Source organism: Lotus japonicus, chromosome 3 (genome assembly GCF_012489685.1).
Source record: "Lotus japonicus ecotype B-129 chromosome 3, LjGifu_v1.2".
Classification (NCBI taxonomy): domain Eukaryota; kingdom Viridiplantae; phylum Streptophyta; class Magnoliopsida; order Fabales; family Fabaceae; genus Lotus; species Lotus japonicus.
In genome coordinates, this window is record NC_080043.1 from 29,196,759 (window position 1) to 29,208,871 (window position 12,113).

At 43.4% G+C, this 12,113-nt stretch overlaps 2 long non-coding RNA genes across 2 annotated transcripts; both read left to right on the forward strand.

Annotated features, from left to right (window-relative positions):
- Positions 1-843: 843 nt before the first annotated feature.
- Positions 844-2,698, forward strand: LOC130748385 (uncharacterized). The gene is made up of 4 exons (XR_009022670.1): positions 844-1,078; positions 1,430-1,627; positions 1,894-1,937; positions 2,026-2,698. It is a non-coding gene; the product is annotated as an uncharacterized LOC130748385 (long non-coding RNA).
- A 629-nt stretch (positions 2,699-3,327) lies between these two features.
- Positions 3,328-5,484, forward strand: LOC130748800 (uncharacterized). The gene is made up of 3 exons (XR_009022775.1): positions 3,328-3,960; positions 4,268-4,350; positions 4,545-5,484. It is a non-coding gene; the product is annotated as an uncharacterized LOC130748800 (long non-coding RNA).
- The last annotated feature ends 6,629 nt before the right edge of the window (positions 5,485-12,113 follow it).

The following is a 12,113-nucleotide window of genomic DNA, read 5'->3' on the forward strand; positions in this document are numbered from 1 at the left end:
CTCCCTGTCTCCTAAAAGGTCCGCCACTGGGCACAAATGTGGCTAGCTGTATTTTTATAATTTTATTCCTAATTACTCCCTCCCTGCCTATTTTCTAACGAACAAAATGGAATACATTACAAACACCAATTTCAACCTGGGAAAGTCATATCCAGTGCTGATACACAGACCACAGAATAGTGGTGAACCACTTGGGACACCACTACACCAGAAAAGGGCTTTTACAGCGCCCCTTTTACAGCGGTTTAGGTGGCAGCCGCTGTAACAACACAAACACGGAGCGGTTGATGGGCTATTACAGCGTTTTATTAAACTAACCGCTGTAAAAGCATTACCTTTAAACAGCGGTACTCTTAGAAGGCGCTGTAAACACAAAAACACGGAGCGGTAATAGGCTTTTATAGCGGTTTATATACTGACCGCTGTAAAAAATAGGTTCCACTATTTACAGCGTTTATTAAACTAACCGCTGTAAAAGTAACGTAAATAATAAAAATCATGAATTCAGGTTCCGTGGATCGAACCCAGGTTCCCTTAATAAAAGGCAATAGTCTTTCAACTAGGCTAGATTCACTTTATGTTAGATATGTACAATTTATAGTATTAATATAAGATTTAGTTGATTTCTTTAATAATTGGTTCAAAAAATATTCTGTGTGGGATTCGAACCCGAGGCACCACAGAAAATATAATGAGTCCTTTCCACTGGGCTGTTACACGTTTTTTATCAGTTTGTTCGTTTTGTGTATATAAGTATTATTTTCTTTATTGATTTTGTAAAATTACATCTGTAACTGCAAACCCTTATTTTTTACCAGTTACATCTTTCACCAATCTGCTACCTCACGACGTAATCTCGACCTGCTACTTCTCTCAAAGCCCTCGCCACCTCCTGCCGTCGCCGCCTCCATCCCTTCCGCCGCCTCTGCCTCTGCCTCCATCCCTGCTGCGCCGCTGCCTCTCTTGTTTTGGGTCGCTTCCTGCACGGTTGTTGCCCTGTTCTCATTATCATCCTTTCGAGACTGTAGCTTTGAAGAGCGTTGCTTCCACCGTGTAAATCATGATGTGGAGACTCCAGGTAGCTTCCATTGCTCAATGTTCATTATTGTTCTAACTCTTGATCTTGCTCTTTGTTCATCATCGCTCCTATTCTCGATCATGCTCTCTTTGCTGTTTGATCCTGGATTTAATGCTCTAACTCAATGGATCTCATAGGCTCTAACTCAATAGCTCTATTCGCTATCAAAAATCCCTCTTATGCAGTATTTCTCGCTCAATTTCATCAATCTAGGTCTTCTCAAGATCTGATGCCTTAGTTCAATAGATAGTTTAGTCGAAGCTTGTTGTGTTTTAGATTAATGTTAGGGTTGTTTTTTTTTTTTTGCTAGATTGACATTTCAATTAACATTGCTTTGTTACTTTCATCGAGGTGAACAATGTATGGTTAGAGGGAACACCCATCAGTTCCCCTTTCAGCGCTCTGGAAGAGCGAATTGGCGAATGAGAAAACTAAGAACCGGAGATGGTAGAGGCTAGGGAGAACAAGAAAGGAGAGGATCTCATGCTACTAAAAATCGAATGCCAAAGGGTGGTGGGAGATGGAGTGTGTACATACTCTGTTTTTTTAGTATGTTTCTTTCTTGCGCCATCACCTCCTGCTTTTCTTTTACTCAGATTTGATAGATTGTGATTTTGATGCATCAAAAAGTCAATTTTTGTGTGATGTCTTATTTTTTAATACTAGCATGGCAAGATGATAGAGAAAAGTAAATGATTGAGTGAAAATGTTATGCTATGCTGCTTGATGCTGAGTTGCTTTATATTTGTCTCACCTTTGTTATTCAGTTTGAATTTTTAAATATTCTGAACTGTTGATGCTACACATGTATGCAGAGGATCAGGAGGTATTCGCCGACTGAAATTGAAGGCATACACAAGTATTTTTATAACTTCGTATATTAAGAGAACATATTGAGTACCCTCTCTGGAAGCTAAATATTTGCATGTGCTTGACAATTTTTTCAGGAATATATACGAGATGGCATTGACTGGGCTAAAGTTGAATTATACCTGTACCCTTCCTTGGATGCTGTCATTTCGGTTCAAACTGATTTACGGAAGGCACACTTCCATTAGCAATGGATTCACTCTTCTCCTTATCTCTCTATGTGGATAATGATGTCTTATGCTTGATTGTGTTGTGTTTATTAGGGTTTCATTTCGATTACATTTCAAATTTGTTGTTTTGTATTTGATTTAGGTTTGAAATTGATATCGTTAACTTATAATTTTTATTTCAGATCTTTCTCTCTTTGAATGCTGCAATTGAAGATTTGGATTTGTGGGAGATGGTGATTCCGGTGTTGTGTTGCAGGTTTTGGATGCATGTGTCGATCATAAGATGCGTTCAGTCTCTCATACAATACTTTCTTGATTCTTCACTCTACTCCACCCTCACAACATCGATTCTCAGAATTGAAGGGAATATGAAGAACACCTCTGTCCAAGCATAGTTGCCTATGCTACAGTCCCCGGAAAAGAAGCAGGTACCACCAGTATAAATAATAATGCTAGGAAATCATCTTGCTCCTGTTCAGGTTTCTATTTGTCTATTCGCTTTGTGTATTATTCCTAATCTAAAGAAATTAAAGCTAGGAAATTCCAGATAAATTTTGTTATAGATGCATGTGTCTCTTAGTTGGATAGTGAGTCTAAATTTTAGATGTTAATGTACTATAATGATAATTCCTATGATTTCCATCTCAGCTTACATCGTCTTGTGACTTAAATCATAAACAGGTATTGATTTTGCAGCAATATATTTTCTAAATTTGGATAATTTTCATATAAATAGGTAACTTTTGTTTGTAATCAATGTATGGTATTGGTGAAATTTAAACCGTGCATTTTTTATTTTGGGTTAATTGCACTTTCGGTCCCTCAACTATTGCCTTCTTGCGAAAATCGTCCCCAAACTTCAAAATTAGCAAAAAACACCCTCCAATTATACATGTCGTTGCACTTTCGGTCTGCCGTTTGCCTTCCGTGAGAAAACTAACGTGAGAAGCTGATGTGGCTCCCTCATGCGTGTCTCACGTGACCTTCTTCAGAGAGGTTGATGACTGGACAAGTCACATGCTTCTCACGTGACTCTGAAAGGCTCCAGCGATCATCTCTCTCCTTCATCGTCTTCTTCACCATGAACCATTTTAGAGTCACGTGAGAAGCATGTGACTTGTCCAGTCATCAAGCACTTTGAAGAAAGTCACGAGAGACACGCATGAGTGAGTCACACCAGCTTCGCACGTTAGTTTTCTCACGGAAGGCAAACGGCAGACCAAAAGTGCAACAACATGTATAGTTGGAGGACGCTTTTTGCTAATTTTGAAGTTTGGGGACGATTTTCGCATGAAGGCAATAGTTGGGGGACCAAAAGTGCAATTAAGCCTTTTATTTTTCTATTGAGGGGCTTGTGTAGGGTGTCCTGCAGGTGAAGAAGGAGTATCCGATTCATTTTCTTTTCTTCTTTTCTTTACCTTTATTGTCTTAATTTCTTATCATGAGCTCATGTGCGTCTATATGCTCAAGTCGGTGTATATTGCTCATGTTTGTTCAATGTTTATGTTATTGTTTAGGTTTTCATTTGTCACCACTAGCCAATAATATGAGAAAACTGATGTGTGTGTTCTCTAAAACCACACAAGAAACTGTTAATTGCATTTCATTCTTAAGTACTTTTTCTGATAATATAGTATGTCGGTGTATATCTGCATAGCATGTTGATTTCACTAATCTTGTAGGTAACATGTATATGCAGGTAGCTTGTACCATCCACTTCACAAGTGACAAGAAGAACCAAATTAACACCATCTTCTTTTAATGTGACAAAGTAATGTGAGAAAGTCTTGATTTGATCATTTATGTGAATGACAACTTCAAAGGCCATCTCTGTTTCTTAATGTAAGAACTGCACATTCTCTTTTTGCTTCCCTTTTCTTTTCAAATAGTTAGAATTAGAATGAACTAATGTTGTTAAGCTCATTTTATTAGCTTTCAATTTTTCTTTTTAATTTGGTTTTAGTTTAAATATGTACTTAGTTATCTATTATGTGAATAAAGGTTGATTTGTTGTAATCATGGAAAATCAATCGTTATTCTTTTTTGTTCGTGTCCATTTTATTCTATATTCATTTTTGAAATGCTGACATGGGCTCACCAGTATAGTATAATAGTCCTTGCTTCTATTGTAATACCTATTGTTGGACAGTGAACACCAAGGTGGACATGTGATTCAATGTTAAAAATGCATATTGGCTAAGTGACGGGGTCAGAGAGAAGATTATACAAATGGTTAGTTTGCTGCCACTTATCATTTCTCATCCTTATAAAATCAAATGATTATCTGATTATTTGTTTGATGTAAAACCATTATCTACACTTTCTCCTACATGCTAAACTTTTTGAACTAGTTGATTTATCATATGATATATGCTCATTACTCACAGCTCATCTAGCTTATAGTTTAATTGTTTTGAATTCCTTAGCATGATAAAAACCATATCAAGATGGATGAGGAGCTTGAGATTTCTTCCACCAGAACTATAAAGCAGAAGTTTGTCTTCTCACATTTGTTGTCTGCTTCCTTCTATATTGTAAGATTGATCCTTATGCTATCATTTTATCTTCAAGGGTCTTTTATTAAATTCTTTAAAAGCATGCTTAAATTTTTTAACTTGATCGAATTTAGCATTATCAGAATGTGTTTGTTTGATTATTGACCTTATTTAGGTATATATGTTGTTAAATTGTTTGGTATGGCTCTTCTCGGTTATCCATACAAGCAGCTCAATGATGTAAACCATTTGTGCATTTTATTTATGTTATTTACTGGCGGTTTGTTGCTAACCAGTAGGCACAATGAACTGGCAAAAATTCATGTCAATGGCCATCTGATTAAGGTATTCATCAATGAGATGTTACTGTGCTTATATGCTATACCTTGTTTTAACTTATGTTACTGTGTTATACCTTGTTTTAGTTTGGTGATGTGTATTGATTTTGCCGTCAGCTTTCATAGCTTTTGAAATGTGTACCCTTTCGGTTAAATTATGATCAATATATCTTATTTTCAGAAAAAAAAAAATGTTGATCTTTTGGCTGAACAGGTGTGGTAATTAATTCAACCAAAAAAAAAAAAACAAATTACAGCGGTTCCGTGGTGGAACCGTTGTAATATATATAATCAAATACAGCGGTTACCGCCTGAAACCGCTGTAAAAGAAGACTCAAGTACAGCGGTTATTTTAGAGAACAGCTGTTGTAGGTATGTATTTACAGCGGTTTTATTAAATCAACCGCTGTAAATAATGAGTCTTTTACAGCAGTTAGAACCGCTGTTAAGGCTTTTACAGCGGCAAGATCTACAGCGGTTCTGGACCGCTGAAAACCGCTGTAAAAGGCAAAAAAAAACCGCTGTAAAAGCCATTTTTTGGTGTAGTGCACCCAACTTTGTGGCGGTTTAGAACCGCGACAAAATTAAGCCGCCACAAAATTGAAAATGGAGGAATAAATGACTTTTTCACTTTTGTGGTGGTTTCAAACCGCCACAAAAGCAGTGTCGAAAGTGGTTTCTACTGTTGCATGGGCCACCAATATTTATTGAGTCATATCAGACCAATAGAAAGAAAATAAGAAGAACGAAGAAAATCTCTGCTATTCTCAATCTACAATTTCTAACTTGTTTATTAACTGGGCCTTTATCAGCTAGGCCTGCAAGGTTGTCACATGACTATTTTACAAAAAGGCACTTAAATAAATCAAGAAGGAAAATGAGCCTACGGCCCAAGAGGCCTTTAACTAAATATGCCAATATCACACGTCTAAACAAATTAATATATGTTTGACCTAATTTACTTTCAAAAAAAAAACGACCTAATTTTGTTTTTAATACACGAACTTAATAACAAAATTAAATCAGCGAAAAATGAGACTACTAACTGAGGAAACATATTTAAAAAAATTTGTATTGCCACCACCTTATATCCATTCATGCAACCCTTAAATTCGTAAAATCCGAAAAAAAAATTGTTCCTTCATGAACATCGAGATGGGGTATAATACCTAAGGTGCAAGGGTGTCTCTTTGCCAGGTTGTCGCAAGATTCAGCCACATCCGCTGAAGCTGAAGAGCTCCGCCAGAGGGCTTAGGGTTACCGCCATGCCACACTCGAAGCGCATGGCGAGCGCGACAAGTTGCTGACCCAGGTAGCGGCCCAAATGACTAAGCTGAACAATTTGGGTATCGAAATGAGCTGTCGCGAGGAGGACTTGTCCGCTTGTGAAGAGAGAACAGAGGAGCTGGAGGGCGAGCGAGACGATTTGCAGCAGGAATTGAAGGCCAAGGCTGAGGCGATTGCCGCGGGCAGGGCTTCCTGCCTCGTCAGAGACAAAGAGATCGCGTTCCTTCAGAGTGAGTTGGGGTCGACGAACGAATCTCTCACCGAGGTGAAATCTGAATTAGAAATAAAGGCCAAAGCTGTTGCGGACGCGGAATACCGTGCGGATTCTGAGGTCAGAACTCTCTGGGCAAGGCTGGCAGCTAGGGCTGCCGCTGAGGCCGTGGAAGACAAGGTCGCGGTTTCTTCCTCGCCAAAGCTCAAGTTCAATATCTTTATGAGGGAATTGACCTCAGCGGGACGGGAGCTTTCAAAAAGGTCCCCCCCAGGGATTGGTCGACCCGGACGATCTCCCGGGCTTCAATGCTGCATATTTTGCGGCTGCTGAAAACGCAGGAGAAGCAGAAGATGTTAATGTAGTGTGAATATTTTGTATTGATTTTTCTTACCTCCTTTTTTTGGTAATTAATATAACCCCACGTTATTTAATAAAAATTTGCTGCGATTTCGTTTGTCCATTTTTCTCCTCGTTCGCGCCTTTGTGCCCTTCGGGCTTTGCATTTTGTGCTCGTGTAGCGATTTTGAATGTGTGCTAGCGAAACTAGGACTTTAGCTCAGCCTTGGACTGAGGCTTTCTCCTTCACACCAATATTTCCCCTAAGAGCACGTGCGGCCTCGCCGGTTTTATCCCGGCGAGGGCTTACGGTGCTAGGGACCTAATGGCCATATAGGTTTACCCAGACTTATGCCTAGTTTTTGTTCTCGCCCATAATTCGGGGAGGTCTCGTTTGTCCATATTTCGGGGAGACTTTTTGGGATAAACTGCTTGCCCTTGGATAAGGAGCTTTCCCGCACACATCGCCAACGAGAGGTCAGCGATTCACGTCGGACTTTCCGAAGCAATCCCCAGACATCAAGGTCGTGTTGGGATTGCCACCTTCAGGGATTTTTTCCCACCGGGCGAACGTGACATGTTAGTTGAGTTGCTATCTAGGTAGCAGCGGTTCGCGTCGGACTTTCCCTGAGCGATCCTCAGACATCAAGGTCGTGTTGGGATCGCCACCTTCGAGGAATTTTTTCCACCGAGCGACCGTCGTATTGTAGTCCAGCTAGGAGTATTACTTGAGAATATCCTTTTGTATTTGATTTGTAAAAATTTTACATGGGAGGGATGCCTCATTAAAAAACTCCCGTGGCGGAGAAAAATAGTGCATCTTTATTTTTGGTCCTAATTTTGGTTTTGTTGCTTTGTCCTCGTTCCCGCTTCCTTTGCTGCGTCCTCGGCCCTGCTTTCCACACGCTACCGCTTCCAGCCCCTCGGGTCAAAGTATCATCCCCATCATCACATCTTTCGAGCCCGACATGCTCGCTATCCACTCATCGTTATTTTTGGGCTGGCTTCCTTCCATGCTCGCCTCGTGACAATGAGGAACTTCTCCTATCTTGCCCTTCTGCTTGTCGCGCTTGGACGCCCCTGGCTTGAAAACTACCGAACCCACAGGCTTCCAATATTTTGACTCTCTTTTTGCTTTACCTGGGCGACGACTCACTGGGCTCTTTTTCCTCGCCTTCCTCTTGTCCTTAGACCGCTCGCCCGTCTTGTTATCTCTTTTTTCGCCGCTGCCCTCCTGGATGATTCTCTGACCCATTCCTTGAATCATGATTCCTTTTCCCTTTTGCTCATCTCGCCTTGAATTTGAGAGATTCGGTTTCCTGAACATTGGCAGTTCCCAGAGTTCTGGGTCCTTTGAGCTCCGGCTGAAGAGGTCAAAGTTGTCCTCTTGACTAACCGTGAGCCTGGGCTCGATCGCCAACACCCCCCTGCTGAATTTATACGCCTCTAAGTCTGCGATCACACTCACCCAACGCTCATCTGCTGAGCATCCGTGAACTGTCTGTCCCTTCCCGTCCTGCCATCTATCCTGACCTGTCCTTGGTTGCTCCCTGATCTTGCTATCTTCCTGTCAACCCCCTGCTTCGATCCCTCTTGCCTGCCCTGATTACCTTGGACGACCTCAACCTCATGACACCTGTGTCCCTCGCCAGCTCCTTTCTTTCCATACAGGCTGAGACAGTTGTTGTAACATTCTCTCGCCCTCCTTTGATCAACTACAACCTTTGGTAGGCTGCACAGAGGCGATTGAGTGTGTTCCGTCCAATGATGACGTTGTAGGATGCCACAACCTGCAACACAAGATACCTTACGCGGAGTAGCTTGGCGTTATCGTCGATACCAAAGACTGTGTCCAGATCTACATATCCGCGTACCCAGACTTGCTCGCCCGAGAAGCCTACCAACATTCATGTATAGGGCATCAAATCTTTGTCCGTCAATCCTAATTGATCAAAAGCATTGTCGTAGATGATATCAGCGGAGCTTCCTTGGTCCAAAAGAACCCGCCGCACATTGAAACTGTTAGTCCTTATCATCACAACCACGAGATCGTCTTTGTGTGTCTTGATCCCTTCGAAATCTGCCGACGATATCACAATGTCTGGATGCTGGAAACCGAATAAAGTTTCATACTGTTGCACTGCTCTCACATGCCTTCACCTTGCCGACGCTGTGTCTCCGCCCCCGCCGAAGCCACCCGCGATTGTGTTTATTGTCCCAACTGGCGGCTCAAGGTCTTTATTAAAGGTTTCTTCCACCCCTTTCTTCCTTGTTGCCAGTGTTTCCTTTTTGTCAGCGGTTGGCGTTCGTCTCGCCTGCGGTCATCCTGATGACGTCCCCCTTTGTACCGGTTCCCTTGCTGTCGTTCTCCATTCCACCGATCGCCACGGTCGTTCATCTGCGATCGTCCCTCTCGAATGAGCCTCTCAATCTCGTTCTTCAGGGTAAAGCAATCTCCCATGTCATGGCCCGCCGAGCGGTGATACTCGCACCACTTCGTTTTATCCAACGCCATTCGGGGCGGGTCGGCCTCTTTCTCGCCTTCCTCAAACGCGTGGGTTGCCTTGACCTCTCGAAGCAACTCCGTCAAATGTGCATTTAGACTCCTCCCTGAGTCTTCTCGCCGCCGAAGGTCAGCTTGATGTCACGGTCTGCGGCGCTCAAAATTTTCCCTCTTTGGGTACAACTAGAGCTGGGCGAATTGGCCCGTGCCCGCGGGCCGGCCCGCTTAACCCGCAGTCCGCGCGGGCTGTGGCCCGCTGATTGGTTGCCCGTTTAAATGCGGGCCTACGCGGTCTGGCCCGCTCAACCTGCGAGTTCAGGCGGGTTGAACCGCGGTTTTGCGGGCTGGACCGCATTATAAAAAAAAACCTTGAAATGAAGAACTGGCCCAACAGGAAAAAAAAAGGTTTAAGACACCAAAAAAAAAAAAAAAGGTCCAACCCATTCCTCTCTCTAAAATCTGATCTGATTTCATTACAAACCCTAAATTACTTTTGGTTCCTCTCCTCTCTCTCTCAAAACAGCAGCCACCCCATTCCTCTCTCTCTAAAATCTGATCTGATTTCATTGCCCAGCACCCATCACAGCAGCCACCCGCGGCCACCACACACGCTCCCTCTCTTCCTCACGCCGCCGTGCCACCGCCCATCAACCACGCCGCCGCGCGCCGCCGACGTAGGGAAGCTCTTCATACCCGAAGGCCTCGACGAGGTCGTTGAAGTGGGATGCTGTGTGGAGTGGGAAGTTTCTGAGAAGGACGGCGACGGATTGGTGGAGGAGTGATTCGAGGTAGGGTTTGTGGGTTTTGATAGACTGTGTTGCGGAGAGAGGAACCGCAGTTGCGGTTGCCGGAGAAGGTGATACTGCGGCGGGGAATGGAGCTCCGGTGAAAATTTTCTGCTGTGGAATTTGGATTTCTATGATTATTACTAATTATGAATTATTATGTATCAACAAAGTTTGACAACTTTGAAAAAAAAATCCATTCATTTTTTAATTTAGTCATTCATAAGGTTTTTTATGAAAAAAAATATTTTTAATTTAGTTTTAAAGTGCATTTTTATTATTTTTTAATTTGGCTGGTGGCCCGCGGGCCAGCCCGCTTATCCGCGGGGCGGGGGCGGACCAGCGTATCAGAGGCCCGTTTAAATGCGGGCCTACGCGGTGTGGGCCTACGCGGGGCGGGCCTACGCGGGGCGGGCCTATGCGGGGCGGTTTAACCGCATACCCTGCTCTAGGTACAACGGCTCCTTCGCAACCTTCTCTCCTGTCCTCCTTCGATTGTCACTTGCTTGGTTTTACTGGCGGAAAACTGAACAAGGAATTTTGATGAGAAGTCACAGAAATTAGTAATGGATCCTCGGGTTAGCGTGGTAAACCACGCCATGGCTGTGCCTTTGAACGTAGCTGGAAACATCCTACACTTCACAGCGTCGGAAGCGGCACTGATCACCATCTTTGTATTGAAATATAACAAGTTCTCCTTGAGATCAGCTTTCCCGCTATAGGTTTCAAGGACAATATTCTTCATGTTATCTGGTATGGCAACCTCCCTCACTGCCGCTGAGAACGGCTCGAATTCAGCTACGGCCTCCGCTTCGCACTCCCCTTCATCCTGCTGCTCGGAACGATAATATTCTAGCTGTTCTTGTAAATAATCGTTTTGCTGCCGTATATCGTCAACGCTACGGATCAAGCGCCTCCAATCTTGGTCGGAGATCGGTGCCTGCGGTGCCGGAGTCTCCTCCCCTGAAGCTTCGAGTGAGTGCGCTGGTGATATCTGCTGCTCCGGTGAAGTTGGCGGAGAAGGTAACTGAGGCGTTGGAGAAGGAGGTCGAGGTTGTGGTGGAGGAGGAGTTAACTGATCGGTTTCTTCACGGCGAACTTGCTCGCGTCGCGGCCTGCCTCTCACGCGACGTGGAGGCGAACCGTGCCGCCGCTCCTGATGCTCGTCGCATTGTCGACGACGTGTCTCCATCAATCTTGGTTTGTGAACCGGAGAATTTCAAGCGGAAAACTAAAACTGAAGAAAATTCACATAGAGAATCGAACTTCTCTAAATCCAATCGCGATCCACGTAGTCCGGGAATCAAAATCTACCGTTCCCCACAGACGGCGCCAAATGTTCCTTCATGAACATCGAGATGGGGTATAGTACCTAAGGTGCAAGGAATGTGATGTGAGATTCATAGGGAGAATGAGAGCGTAACCGCTTAGAGAGAGAGTGTAACTGAATTTCAAGTTTGTTATTTCTCAAATGAGCTAAGAGTCCCTTACATTTGGTATCTCTCCCATATTTATAGTAGGGAGAGTTGGGCTTAGCGCCTCTAAATCATTATAATGGGCCGGTTGGGCCTCCGGGATGAAGGCTCAGGTCCCTGGTCCGCTCCTCGCCTTAGGCCAGCCCTCCTGGGCGAGGGACCCTGGAGTCTCGCCCAGTCCAAAAACCCTTAAAAATTTGTCCACTCGCACTTTCAAAGTGTCTTACGTACGCACTCTCAAATTGTGTTTGGTTACACACTTTAAAGTGTGTTCATTACGTTGTTGATAGCAGAAGCATACATGAAACACTTTCTCTCTTGGTTGTCGTTTCTTTGTTCATGAGTTCCAAAGCATGCTTGATAGCGGAGCGACATGCATCATGGACACAAGTTCATCAACACAATGTGTAACTTCGGGCTGGAAAGCCTTTAGCTTTCTAGTATTCAAATATTAATGCAGGAAAACGATGAAAGCTTCATATCCAACAGTGCCATGTGGCACCAAATCTGAAGTGATATACCCTGGCTTTCCTTCCTGAAATGATCCATCATTTCCATTGTT